This window comes from Mastomys coucha, unplaced genomic scaffold, assembly GCF_008632895.1.
Source record: "Mastomys coucha isolate ucsf_1 unplaced genomic scaffold, UCSF_Mcou_1 pScaffold16, whole genome shotgun sequence".
Classification (NCBI taxonomy): domain Eukaryota; kingdom Metazoa; phylum Chordata; class Mammalia; order Rodentia; family Muridae; genus Mastomys; species Mastomys coucha.
Genome location: NW_022196898.1, coordinates 90,378,068 through 90,393,260, shown reverse-complemented (window position 1 = coordinate 90,393,260; position 15,193 = coordinate 90,378,068). Strand labels below are relative to the sequence as shown.

At 39.0% G+C, this 15,193-nt stretch overlaps 1 long non-coding RNA gene across 2 annotated transcripts in view; it reads right to left on the bottom strand.

Moving 5' to 3' along the window:
• Positions 1-272: 272 nt before the first annotated feature.
• LOC116093885 overlaps positions 273-15,193 on the bottom strand; it is a 28,556-nt gene continuing 13,635 nt past the window's right edge. Inside the window, exons 1-2 of one of the 2 annotated variants that reach the window (XR_004119874.1) lie at positions 6,537-6,637; positions 273-1,326 (exon numbers count right to left, since the gene is read on the bottom strand). This is a non-coding gene — a long non-coding RNA (uncharacterized LOC116093885). Of the gene's footprint in view, positions 1,327-6,536; positions 6,638-15,193 lie in introns of those variants that run through there. The other variant, XR_004119873.1, reaches the window with a different exon arrangement.

The following is a 15,193-nucleotide window of genomic DNA, read 5'->3' as shown; positions in this document are numbered from 1 at the left end:
TACCCAATGTTGACAAGCATTGAGCATCTAAGTGGCCTTGAGCACTGAATAATCTTGTTGAAGTACCACAGAGTCTCAAAAACCAGTCAAAACAGCCAGGTAATTGGAAAAAAAAATCTGCTTCTGAAATGAAAGCTGGGGTCATAAAAAGTACTATGCTTCAGAAATCTTGCTCAGGGTAGTCCTGCTTTGCAAGTTGTCACAAGCAATTTCCAGGATTGTTAAATTAAACAATCCCTAGTCATTAGAAAGATCATACAGTCAAACAGACATAGCCACCACTTCTTTATTTAGTGGAAGATTATCAATGTGTACATTCTCCCTTGTAAGAGATGGTACAATAAAATTAAAAACAGATGGATGAAATGGACATATTTGTCACAAATTGCCACCACCCAAAATCAACTACTGCTCCTGCCTTCGTAACCTAAGTTTCAACTTTGCCCCACTCAAAGGATCTAACAATGAAAATTCCATGTAATTCTTACCTAATAAATAGCTGTGTTAAGCCATCTCTTTACCCACCAATCTCCAGTTGCTGATTGTTACCAGCCAGGGTCTCTCTGGTATCCAGTTTTTGTATCAAGTGTATACAACTTTCATATAACTTGGTGGGAGGTTTTGGCTCAGTCCTGGTAATCTGGGATGGTTGGCTCATACTAAATAAAATCCATGCTTGGGACTGTGCAGCAATTTTTTTTTTAATGGATGCTTCCAAATATTTGTGGGCAGTTTCTTAAGTGGGTCCTGAGCAAAGGGTCTTCGAGAAGCAAAGGTATCATTAGTATGTCTCCTTGGCTAATTTAGCCAAGTGCATTCCACAACTCTCCCAATCAGTATATTAAGCAGATGTGGTCTTTGTCTATCTAGTAAGTTGTGTGAGACCTTTCAACACTTGCTGCCTTTTTATCACTCAGCTGCCAAGCTCCCTAGGGTAATCACAGACAGCTTGTCAATTTAATTGCTAAGAAGCAGGCTTTCTTGTGACCATTCCAATTTTAGCTGCTACTTTAAATTGTACATGAGCGTTCTTCCATGCTGTCTGCCCTTTAAAGAGCGCGGACCTCGGCAGGCCTCTTCCTGGGGATGGGGAAGGAAGAAGGCGGACGCCAGGCTTGCTGATAGAGCCGCATGCGTGGTTTTAAGTTGCTGCTTCAGCACGGGGAGCGCCTCCTTGAGCCCTGTGTGTTGTCATTCCATGCTGATGCTAAATGATGTTTTTTTTTTTCCTTTTGAATGTTCCACTTTCCTGCACAGCTCTCTCCTTTCTGGGTAATAGAGGATTCATGGGCCATCTGGATGCTGAAACATCTGGACACCGAGTTTCTGTGGAGGAGAGTCAAAGGGGAGAGATAATCAATGGCAGGGTGTCTCCTGAGAGACTTAAATCAGCGGTGGTATTCTGGTTGCATTGCTCTGGGAAAGTTGACACCAAAAGTAGAAGAAAAATAAAGCCACACAAACCCAGTGTCCCAGGAATATGGGGAGTCCTGACAAGAATATAGAACTTTGAGATACAATTGAGGGCAGTCTCTGAAAACATCTCTATGCTATATATTCTAGTGTTCCTCACTGTGTGAACTTTGGCTTTACTCTGTTTAGATAGACTCTTTGTAATGCTAGACTTAGATGACATGAACACAACACATTTCACCTTAACTGTATAATTCAATTTAACACTTTGATTTTCAAACATGGACTAGGTGGCACAGACCAGTCATTCTAGCTCCTTAGTGAGCTGAGGCAGGAAGACCACAAGTTCAAGGTCATCCTGGACCTATGGAGTAACTTTGAGGACAGCCAGCCAAGGCATCTTAGCAAGATACTATTCAAAATTAAAGCAGAAAAATAGGCAAATTCAAGAGAGTTGGAGATGTTGGAGATGCTCCGCAATGTTGAACAGGCAGTGAGGCCCCTAAGTTCAGTCCCCAGAACTGAACAACAACAACAACAAAAAATGCTACCATTAAGTACCAGTTACATGTAGTCTTTAGAATCGGACTGAGACAGTTGATAATTTCACCTTATAAGAAATTGTAGGTGTAATACTACTGAAGCCAACCACGACCTATTTTCCACTATTACAGAAGGAAATTAGTATAAAGGCATAAATAGTGTATTCCAGGCCAGTTAGAGGTCGGAACTTCTGGACCCAAATGTCAAAGACCAGAATAACCAGAAAGGGTCTCACTAGGTTTTAACAGTCTCCAATGCCTACAGCTTCGTTTCTAAATGTCTGTATGCGCATGCGTGAATATATACTCCTGCCTGGAGGGACGTGGGAAGTCACCTGATGCTCATGCATGGTTGCCCAGAGACTTCTCTGAAAATATTCAGAAGGCCACTCCGTCCGGGCCATCAGTCTCACTGTTGGGCAGCATCCAATAGCACTACACAGTTCAGTACATTCCAGTCAGGCATGAGCTCGGAGCTTATTTATCACCTTCAGCCCATCCCTGCTGATCCACCATCTTCCCTGAACTCAGAACTGCAGAACCAGAACAAAGGTCGATCGCCCACGCCGCTTAGGAGCACACACTCTCCGGCAGGCTCCTGGCTCCTCCCCTTAAGTCTGCAATGGCTCTGGACAGGCCCTGCTCAGATTCTCTGATTTGCTTCTTGTACTAATTCAGAATTTTATTTCATATCATGGTATTTTTTTAGGTAAATATTTGCTCTTTTATTTAGTATTCTCCTCCCACCCAAAAAAGTTGAAAGAGTTGCAAGTGTTTTTTAAAACTGTATCTGAAGCCTAGACATGCACAGTTTTCCTGAGGTCTCTGTAATTTAGCTCTGCCTTATATTCTCTTTTGATGTAACTTGATTTCTTCAAAAACAGAATAGTTCAAATAACAAAGACTCCAACATTAAAACTTGATAACAGTGACTGCTTTTAATTAGACATACCTACATTTAAATCTAAGGACTGTCCGAAATAAGGAACTATAAACAATCTCTGGTTCCTGCCTATTCACTGTGCCCTTAATTTCCTCTAACTGCATCTTCAGTAAGCCCCACAATGAAGTACAATATTAGTACTCACTTGCATGATATCAACCTTGTATGAAGAGAATGAATAAGAAATGAAGTTCTTAGCTACGATCAATTCCAGATTAGCCATTTTCATTTATAAAACTGTTTGTTTTACTGTGTCAGTTTGAAGGTCAATCTAACTTTAAATTGCATATTGCAGAATTTCAAGAAAGATCTGCTTCTTGTAAGACTAAAGGTAAAAAACTGACTTTTAACCAGAATATTAGACCAGGTTTAAGAAATGGACCACATCATATTAATATAAAGCATTTATTTCACTTTGAAGCTGAAACATTGAAGCCCGTATAGGGGCATGATGGGAACTGGATGATTGTGCATTAATTGATAACATTAATCTAAGACAAGGAGTAAGAATAAATTCTAGGGATATATCTTATCCACTAAGAACTAACAACTGTAATATCTTCCAGTTATAAAATACTATATATAGGATGTTTGTCTCAGTATTTTAGGTAGACTATCTCACTATAGCTTCAGCATAGCTTTTTGAGGTAGTGCTGTTGTTATTGTATTTTACAGAGAAAGGAGCTGAAGAATGGAGAGGTCTAGCTCAAACAGGATGAAGGACGCAAACCCACACAGAAAGACCCCCAAAGTCCACATTCGCCATGACAAAGCTCCATATATGGGCAATGAGAAGGTCACAGTCAGTATGTGCGGGTATTAGGCATGCATTAGAAAAAGAAGTAGGTCCTCCTACCTAGCTAGCCCCTTTACACCATTACCCCTGCCTATAATTATATCAGTTTATACCTGGATTACTGCACTTTCAGCTTCTCATGGGCAGAAACCATGACATAATTCAGATGCTTGGCATATTACACTATGTGCTAGGGACCGTTGATGAATTGTTACTGACCAAACAATTAGTGTATTCACTGACTGTTTCTTGAAATGTGATTTCTTGTGGGATATTCTCTGCTTCTTCTCCAAAGTCGTAGACTCAGGGCTAAAAGGATGCTGCAGAAGCTAAGAGGCTGGAGCTCGCTTTGCAGTACCCATAGCTGATGGTCCACCACTATCTGTAACTCCAGCTCTGGGCTTCTGACAGCCTCTTCTTGCCTTTACAGGTACCCCTGCATGCATGGTATAGATTCCTACAGACACATACATATACATATACATAAAAATAAGATAGATCTACTCTTAAAAACCACAGATTGTAGAATAAGGAACACCGGGTCTAGAGATGGATGAGTCAGATGCTAGCCCTAATGTCACAACATCTGACTTCGGTGGTCTTGGTAGAGCCACTAAAGCTATGAAGTTGTTTTATCCCATGACAAGTGTCGATCGGTAAGATATGGTCTTTAAGGAAGTTTGGGGTGCCAGCAGAATTGTATTTATTTGTATTGTGATTACTGATTCTTCTGTTTGGTGATAGAATACATTAAAAAGATAGACGCAAATGATTTGGAAGTCAGCTGTTTTGTGGATACCAGGAACAGGATTGTTAGAAGTGGCATAGGCCGAGTGTCCATTTCACTGGAAAGGCATCCATCCTCAGATTCAGCCTTTCAGTGGGCCTGGTTGCACTTCCTGAAACATATCTCATCATCTCCACACTCCTTTAAAGAAAACTCCAACCTGAATATGTCTCTGGGGCTAAGGTATTTCTTGACAGATTCAACCGGTAATCACATGCCCCTTAATGGTGGTCGTTATCTTGTAGCCAAAACAGTTGACTGACTGACTTAAGTAGCTCCTCCCAGACGTCTGTAGAGGTCTGGCCAGTACAAAGTCAAGCAGTCCTCTGATGGGAGAGTGAGAATTATAGAAAAAAATCGAAAAGAAGACTCAGAAACAGAAGTTAGAAATTGGGAGGACTATCCAGTTAATAATTCGGCAGCCTCAAGTTTAATTCTCTTAGGCTATAAAGTATCGTGGGAAACAAAATCCCAAACCAGCAGAGACAATGGCTGGCATATATTCGCTATCTGTACCCATCCAGAGGCCTCCCTATTTCTCCCTGTTCCTTCCTCCAAGATTAACAGAACATTCAGCTCCTCTCCTTGAGCTTCTAGTGTATCCCTTCTTATGGCTCCATGTGTCAGCAGGCCAGGAAATCTGCCAGGAGAGCCTGGCCTGACTTGACTCTGCCTGACAGGCAGGCTTTCACGGAAGCAGGCAAAATGGCTCCCTCCTGACAGCCTTCCAACCGGAGTGCCTAAAGAGTCCGCCTCCATTTCAGGGTGGCCTGTTTAGAAAGGAGCATTTCATCTCCAGTAGAGAAAATAGCTTCACACTTTGGTTATATATCTCCCTTATTTGAAAGGACCAAACTCAGGAGTTACAGGAGGGAAAAAAAAATCATACATGCACTATTTCACATGGAGTGAACCCAGATTTATTTTTTCTTGATAGGAATTTTAGTGATGCTCACTAAATATATAGTTTTCCTAAATCAGTCAGTCATGAAAGGGAGTATGTCTGAATTTAGCAAGTGGATTTAAAAATGGATTCTCATGTTGTAATAATGCCTTCCTAAGTAGAACTTACTAAAATAATTTCCCCATTTTATATCCCTTATACTAATTAGTAGTCCATTCATTCTCAGCTCAAACTCACAATTTTTAAAATATTATTTGAAATTAAGTTCTTCTAGACTAGAAATAGTGAAAAGTCCTCTGTTGCCTTCTAATGGCAGACATAGTTTTATAATTATAGGCATTCTAAATTCTTAAACAGACTTTAAAATGTGGGTATGATCAAAACATATAGTGTATGTCTATAAAATTCTCAAAGAATAAATTAAAAACGTGAACTTCTTAACATGAGGGTTTGTGTATAGATTAAAATGATTCTAAATGCATATAAGAATAAAAACAAAAGAATTTTCATTTCTTTCCTCCATGAATGCTAGAATTTAATCATAATTACATCAGTTTTACCAATGACCTTGTCACCAGTTTTTAAAAAGTCACTAGAATTTTAAACTGTTAGCAACCACAGCAATCTTAATATCATGTCTCATCACTGCCTCAAACTGATAGTTGATAGACTCACTGCTAGGAGATTTTAGTCAATGTATTAACAATGGACTCCTATCTCTGAATCACAATATTTAAATACTTTTACTAATTGTTTCTTCATGTAATTGGTTTTCTTTATAATGCTATGTAATGCTTTATGCACTTAAAAACTTAATTGTCGGAGGGTCCACACATTCTCCCAAACTGCCAGAAGGGACATTGGCTATAGAAATCATTATGATCCCGTATTTTTAAAATATCTTCAGCACTCATCAGTTAAGAGCACTTGCTGCCCTTAGAGGAGACACAAGTTTAGTTGGAAGCACCCACATTGGCTGGCTCAAAACCACATATATACAGCTCCTGTTCCGAGGGGATCTATGGGAAGCCTCCCTCACACACACACACACACACACACACACACACACACACACGCACACGCACACGCACACGCACATGCACACGCACACACGCATGCACACACGCAGTAAACGTGTAAGTATAATAAACCTTTTAAAGGTAGAGCCTTTGCAGAAGGACTTAGATGAGATGGAGTCAACGGTGGAACTGAGCCAACCAGAGCCGTGTCCTTACCGGAAGAGAGCAGAGAGGGCTGGCTTCCTCTCTCTGCCATCTGAAGACAAAGGAAACGCCCCCCGGAAACCTCACAAGAGCCTCATCATGCTCAATCATGCTAGCACCCTGATGTCACACCTTTGCCCTCCCAGACTTGGAGGAGTAAGCTCCTGTCACTTCAGTCACCAGTCTCTGTCACTGGGCTGTGGCAACACAGGCTGACTGACACAGGTCAATCTTATATTTTACCACACTGGGATCTTTAGTTGGCTTTTTTTTTCTCTTAAAACTGTTTTTATTAATTCTCTGAGAATTATTACATTATATTTTGAAAACATTTCTAAGCATCTCACTTTCCGCTGAAGTGTAAAGTATTTCTCTGCCATCAGCAGATGTATGGAGCAATAGAATGAAGCCTTTATATTATAGTTATTTTTGTCAACTGAATTCTTATACTAAATTAATAACTAAGATCATTTTAAGATTCCCTGATATTTCATGAATTCTATTTTTCTTTTTTTAATTGGATATTTTCTTTATTTACATTTCAAATGTTATCACCTATCCCAATTTCCCTCCCTCCTGGAAACACCCTATCACATCCTCCCTCCTCCTGCTTCTATGAGGGTGTTCCTCCACCCACCCACCCACTCCCACCTCCCCAACCTTGATTTCCCTACACTGGGACATCTATCATGCCTTCATAGGACCAAGGACCTCTCCTTCCATTGGTGCATGACAAGGCCATCCTCTGCTACATATGCAGCTGGAGCCATGTGTGCTCCTTTGTTGATGGCTTAGTCCCTGGGAGTTCTGGGGGAGGTCTGGTTGGTTGATATTGTTGTTCTTCCTATGAGGTTGCAAACCCCTTCAACTCCTTCCGTCCCTTCTCTAACTCCTCTAATAGGGACCCAGAGCTCAGTCCAATTGACTGATAACATCCACCTCTGTATTTATAAGGCTCTGGCAAGGCCTCTCTGGAGACAGCCATATCAGGCTCCTGTCAGTATGCACTTCTTGGCATCCACAATAGTGTCTGGGTTTGGTGACTGTATATGGGATGAATTCCCAGGTGAGACAGTCTCTGGGTGACCTTTCCTTTAGTCTCTGCTCTACACTTTATCTCCATATTTGCCCGTGTGAGTATTTTGTTCTCTTTCTAAGAAGGAACAAAGCACCCACACTTTGGTCTTCCTTTTATTGAGGTTCATGTGGTCTGTGAATTGTATCTTGGGTATTTGGATCTTTGGAATTGTTATCCATTTATCAGTGAGTGAATATCATGCATTCACTTTTGCGACTGGGTTACCTCACTCAGGATGATATTTTCTAGTTCTATCCATTTGCCCAAGAATTTTATGAATTCATTGTTTTTAATAGCTGAGAATATGCCATTGTGTAAATATACTACATTTTCTATATCCATTCCTCTGTGGAAGGACACCTAGGTTCTTTCCAGCTCCTGGCTATTATAAATAAGAATGCTATGAACATAGTGGAGCATGTGTCCTTATTACATGTTGGAGCATCTTCTGGATATATGCCCAGGAGTACAGCTGGGTCCTCATCTAATACTATGTCCAGTTTTCTGAGGAACCACAAAACTGATTTTCAGAGGGGTTGTACCAGCTTGCATTCCAACCAGCAATGGAGGAGTGTTCCTCTTTCTCCACATCCTTGCCAGCATCTGCTGTCACCTGAGTTTTTTATTTTAGCCATTCTGACTGGTGTGAAGTGGAATCTCGGGGTTTTGATTTGCATTTCCCTGATGACTAAGGATGTTGAACATTTCTTTAGGTGCTTCTCGACCGTTCCATATTCCTCAGTTGCAAATTCTTTGTTTAGCTCTGTATTCCACTTTTAATAGGGTTATTTGGTTCTCTGGAGTCTAACTTCTTGAGTTCTTTGTGTATATTGGATATTAGCCCTCTATAAGATGTAGGACAGGTAAAGATCTTTTCACAATCTGTTGCTTGCCTTTTTGTCTTATTGACAGTGTCCTTTCCCTTACAGAAGCTTTGCAATTTTATGAGATCCCATTTGTCGATTGTTGATCTTACAGCCCAAGCCATTGATGTCCTGTTCAGGAATTTTTCCCCTGTGCCCACATTTTCGAGGCTCTTCCTCACTTTTTCCTTTATAAGTTTCAGTGTATCTGGTTTTATGTGGAGGTTCTTCATCCACTTGGACTTGAGCTTTGTACAATGAGATAAGAATGGGTCGATTTGCATTCTTCTACATGCTGACCGACAGTTGAAGCAGCACTACTTGTTGAAAATATTGTCTTTTTTCCACTGGATGGTTTTAGCTCCTTTGTCGAAGATCAAGTGACCATAGGTGTGTTGGTTCATTTCTGGGTCTTCAGTTCTATTCCATTGATCTTCCTGCCTGTCTCTGTACCAATACCATACAGTTTTTATCACTATTGCTCTGAAACACAGCTTGAAGTCAGGGATGGTGATTCCAACAGAAGTCTTTTTATTGTTGAAAATAGTTTTCACTATCCTGTTTTTTTTATTCCAAATAAATTTGCAAATTGCTCTTTCAAACTCTATGAAGAATTGAGTTGGAATTTTGATGGGGATTGCATTGAATTTGTAGATTAATTTTGACAAGATGGCCATTTTTACTATATTAATCCTGCCAATCCATTAGCATGGGAGATCTTTCCATCTTCTGAGATCTTCTTTGATTTCTTTCTTCAGAGACTTGAAGTTCTTATCATATAGATCTTTCACTTGCTTGGTTAGAGTCACACCAAGATATGTAATATTATTTGTGGCTATTGTGAAGGGAGTCATTTCCCTAATTTCTTTCTCCACCTGTTTATCCTTTGAGTAAAGAGGAAGGCTACTCATTTGTTTGAGTTAATTTTATATCCAGCAACTCTGCTGAAGTTGTTTACCAGCTTTAGGAGTTCTCTGGTGGAATTTTTGGGGTTACTTAAGTATATGGTCATATCATCTGCAAATAGTGATTCTTTGACTTCTTTCTTTCCAAATTGTATCCCTTTGACCTTCTTTTGTTGTCTAATTGCCCTAGCTAGAACTTCAAGTACTATGTTGAAAAGATATAGAGAGAGTGTCCAGCCTTGTCTAGTCCCAGATTTTAGTGGGGTTGCTTCAAGTTTCTCTCCATTCAGTTTGATGTTGGCTACTGGTTTGCTGTATATTGCTTTTACTATGTTTAGATATAGGCCTTGAATTCCTGATCTTTCCAAGACTTTTAACATGGAGGGGTGTTAAATTTTGTCAAATGCTTTCTCAGTATCTAATGAAATGATCATGTGGGTTTTTTTCTTTGAGTTTGTTTATGCAATTGATTACATTGATGGATTTCCATATATTGAACCATCCCTACATCCCTGGGATGAAGCCTACTTGATCTTGGTGAATGATTGTTTTGATGTGTTCTTGGATTCAGTTGGCAAGTATTTTATTGAGTATTTTTGAATCAATGTTCATAAGGGAGATTGGTCTGAAGTTCTCTTTCTTCATTTGGTTATTGTGTGGTATAAGCATAATTGTAGCTTCATAGAATAAATCTGGTAGAGTACCTTCTGTTTCTATTTTGTGGAATAGTTTGAAGAGTATTGGTATTAGGTCTTCTTTAAAATCTGATAGAATTCTCCACTGAACCCATCTGGTCCTGGGCTTTTTTTGGTTGGGAGACTATTAATTACTGCTTCTATATCTTTAGGGCTTATGGGATTGTTTAGATGGTTTATCTGATCCTACTTTAACTTTAGCACCTTATATGTGTCTAGAAAATTGTCCATTTCATCCAGATTTTCTAATTTAGTTGAGTATAAACTTTTGTAGTAGGATCTGATGATTTTTTGAGTTACCTCAGTTTCTGTTGTTATGTCTCCCCTTTCATTTCTGATTTTATTAATTTGGATACTGTCTCTGTGCCCTCTGGTTAGACTCATTAAGGGTTTATCTATCTTGTTGATTTTCTCAAAGAACCTGCTCCTAGTTTTGTTGATTCTTTCCATATTTCTTTTTTTTTTTTTTTCTGTTTGGTTGGTTTCAGTCCTGAGTTCAATTATTTCCTGCTGTCTACTCCTCTTGGGTATATTTGTTTCTTTTTGTTCTAGACCTTTCAGGTGTGCTGTTAATGTGCTAGTGTAAGCTCTCTCCAGTTTCTTTTTGGAAGCACTTAGAGCTATGAGTTTTCCTCTTACCACTGCTTTGTGTCCCATAAGTTTTGGAATTATGTGTCTTCATTTTCATTAAATTCTAAAAAAGTCTTTAATTTCTTTCTGTATTTCTTCCTTGACCAAGTTGTCATTGAGTAGAGTGTTATTCAGTTTCCATTTGTATGTGTGCTTTCTGTTGTTTTTGTTGTAATTTAAGACCAGCCTTAGTCCGTGGTGATATCATAGGGTGCATGGGATTATTTAAATCTTCTTGTATCTGCTGAGGTTTGTTTTGTGGCCAATTATATGGTCAATTTTGGAGAAGGTACCATGAGGTGCTGAGAAGAAAGTATATTCTTTTGTTTTAGGATGAAGTGTTCAGTAAATATCTGTTAGATCCATTTGGTTTATAACTTCTGTTAGTTTCACAATGTCCTGGTTTAGTTTCTGTCTCAATGATCTGTCCATTGCAAAGAATAGAGTGTTAAAGTCTCCCACTATTATTGTGTGGGCTGAGATGTGTGCTTTGAGCTTTAGTAAAGTTGCTTTTATGAATGTGGTCCCATGAATTTGGAGCATAGAGTTCATCTTGGTAGATTTTTCCTTCCTATGAAGTGTCCTTTCTTATCCTTTTTGATAACTTTTGGTTGAAAGTTGATTTTATTTGATAATCGAATGGCTATCAAATAAAAGCCGTTCTATGGCTTGGAGAATTGTATTCCAACCTTTTACTCTGAGGTAGTGTCTGTCTTTGTCACTGAGGTGTATTTCCTGTATGCAGCAAAATGCTGGGTCCTGTTTACATATCCAGTCTGTTAGTCTATGTCCTTTTATCGGGGAATTGAGTCCATTGATGTCTGCATTTTTTTTCTTTTGAAACAAGGTTTCATGGAGATCTGCCTGCCCTGTGTAACTATTGTTACTGCCTGCAATTATGACTATATATATTTTTGAGGCAATTATAACTGCATATATATATATATATATACATATGTGTGTATATATGTACATATATGTATATATATGCAGTTAAAATTATTTAAAGCCAATTTTGAAGTATAAACTTACAGAATATATACATTAAATAAGTTGTCAATAATGAGTTAAACATATATACTAAGATAAAGTTAGCTCTCAATATCATCTGAGTTTTCTAAAAGCTCTAACTTTCCACATATGTATTAGAAGTTTAGTTCAGGGCTGGAGAGATGGCTCAGCGGTTAAGAGCACTGACTGCTCTTCAGAAGGTCCTGAGTTCAAGTCCCAGCAACCACATGGTGGCTTACAACCATCTGTAACGAAAGATCTGACTTCCTCTTCTGGAGGGTCTGAAGACAGCTACATTGTATACATATAATAAATAAATAAAATCTTTAAAAAAAAAAAAAAGAAGTTTAGTTCAAAGACATTAGCAAGCATCCTGGTGTCAACAGAGCCTCTGCAAGAGTAAATGACTGGAAAGTCACATAGCTAATAGTTAAAAGGAAAATCCAAAAGAAGTTTCATTGGAATATTAACAAAGAAATTTACACTGAAAAGGGATATAAAGCCTGAGTGCTATGAGAGAGTTCTACATATTCTTTCTGCTTTTAAGTCTAAGTCTCTGTAAGTTTTAATTTAAATAGATATAAAAAGAAGCTAACCAATAAAGCAACAATATAAAACATTTTAAATATACTTGTCATCAGTCTCAGACATGGGTGGCAATTGCTGTCACTGAGGTGGGATTCTCCTTCCATCAGCAACAGCACTTTCTTTGGCAAATCCTTTGTAATGTATTCCCATCTGAGGCTGCAACAGCTCTTGGGCCACACAATGGCTCCGCAACATCCTGTCTCACAATTTGCTCAATTAGATGGCTGACTGGCCTGACCCTTAAGTGGCTGACGTGGAAAGGGCCTTTTATTCCTATATCAGCCCTATAAACTCCTTCAGGTATTATACCATACCATTTATGGTTAACCTTAAAAACAATCCCATTAAAATAAGGAGGACTGTCAGTAGAGCAATTTGGTAAATAGCTAAAATTAAACAGAGCAAGACTGCTGGAGCTGATGCAGAAGCAAAGAACCTCCTTCCTGCATTTCATCCAGAATTCCTGATAGCAAACTGTAGCATGCTTATTGTAGATTAATTCAACACAGCATTCAAAATGAATTTACACCCTGGCTGAAGGGTGTAATATTGAAACTAAATATTATTTATTATCTTAATATTAGTAACCACAGTAAAAAAAAAAAAAGTCACGTTAGCAATTCAGAGTGTGTAAGAAAGCTGAGATGCTATGGTTCTACTTCCCGAGCGAGAGCGCCTGCCTTAATTTATGCAAGTGTAGCCTATAGCTAAACGCCTTGCACATTTGCTTCCTGCATGGTATTAGTCCTCAAAAATAGGACACTCTTTCAAGGACACCATATAAACATAGAACTATAATTTATTTGGCAAATTAAAGCTCATACAAAATGTGCACACTGAGGTACAGATTAACATATTTAATTTCAGTATTACCTGCAAACCTATTTTTCCCATACACAATTCTAATTAGTCATATAAAATAGACTCTATGTATCACAGACCATTATTTTAGTAGAAATAGAAACTGGATCTGAACTAAATATACTGTAAAAAGATAACTGTTTTATGGAAATTAATATATCTATTTGTATCTAGGAAAAATTGTGTTCTAGTTAAGTGGCAGGAGAATATTGAGCACTCAGAACCTTATTGTGGTAAAAGTTGAGACTTTTATTATTTAATAACAGAGTAATTTGCAATTTTAGTAATATACTGATATTTATAAGCTACTTCTAAGTTTTCAAATCCCTAGTAACCATTAGATTTACTTTATTCAGTGGAGTTTTTCTGCTATGAATATGCACTCCCCCTACAGTTAAACATGCAAATTGTTTATGAGCACTTTATTTAGGAAATGATTCTTTTCCTATTAAGCCTGCGCTAGGAATTGCCAAGGCCTTAGTGCCACGCTTACTGCGCATTAAAGCAGCAGCAAATGGGTGCTGATTAAAGATGGTGACTAGAAGTAAATCAGGCTATGTCTGTGCTGGCACAGTCACTAGTTGTCTTTATAAGTTGTCGTTAACCAGCCTAAAGCCTTCTCCACTTGATAGTTTTCAGAAGGTCAGAACTGAAGAAAGCTCTCTAGATGGAGCAGAGGAAATATAACTAAGAAGTCTCTAAGAGACTCTGAACCACAGGGTTCTCAGGAGGCAACCGCCAGAAGAAGCCTTCCTCAGAAAACACTCCAGGTCTCAAGTGTCACCTCCCTCCTTCCCCCAGCTCACTCCAGAACCTCCCTTCCTGTGTGCTGGGAAACAGGGCAAATTAGAGACGCTCATTTCTTTAGTATTTATTTTTCCAACTAGAGCAAACTTCAGAGAGCAGAGACATGTCAAGAGTTTAGCACCTTTCTTGGTGGAAAGGAGCTTAAAAAAAAGGAAGTCCTGTTTCCTGGTTAACTGCTGGTGACATCTCATTCACTGGTCATAAAAGAGTACCCTTGGGGGCCCATGAGATGGTTCCACAGGGAAAGGCACTTGCTGAGTTTGAGTCCCAGGACCCACATGGTGGAAGAACAACTAACCTGAAATGTCCTCTGACTTTCACATGTGCTCTGCCAGCACAACCTTTGCAAACCCCAAAAGGCTCCCTGCCTAATTACCCACGATTGTTAGGAGTAGGATTTCAGCATAAGAACTTGAAGAACATGTAAATATCAAAATTGTAACAATAAGATCATAATTTTTTTAACTTCGTGGTGTTCATCTAAGACTAGATAGTGTTTGCTGTCAAGAGACACCAGATTTTTCAAATGATTTTGAAAATACTCTTAAATTCAGAATTAGCTGCCCGTTGTATTCATGAAGACACAGCTTCTCCCTTCTGTGTACCCAAGAAGATGAGAAGCTATGTTACAGATTTAAAGTGTTAGGAAATGTCCAGGATTTCCTGAACACGTGCTTTGCTCCCCTGGCTACTCGACATAGCCTTAGTCACACCTGAGAAATCCTGACAGCCTTGCCTTCGTGGTCACTCTATGCCACTCTCCTTGGCTTGGCATGAGTTCCTAACTAGGAGCTATTATGGACTGAGTTGTGTTTCTATAAAGTTCATTGTTGAAACCCTAACCACTGATATCTTGGGGTGTGCCTATATTTAGAAACAGAGACCTTAGAAAGTAATTCATTAAAATGAGACCATTTGGACAGTCTCTAATCCAATCTGACTAGAATCTTTATAAGAACAAGAGATAAGGACATACACACCTTGTAAAGACACGGACACAGGATGTACCCTGATACTTTCTTGACCTTAGACCACCAGCCTTCCTGGGACCAAGTGTGTACCTGTCATTTAAATTTCCCATTTTCTCTAATTCCTTCACTGGGGACCCTGCACTCAGTTCGATGGATGGCTGTGAGCCTCTACATCT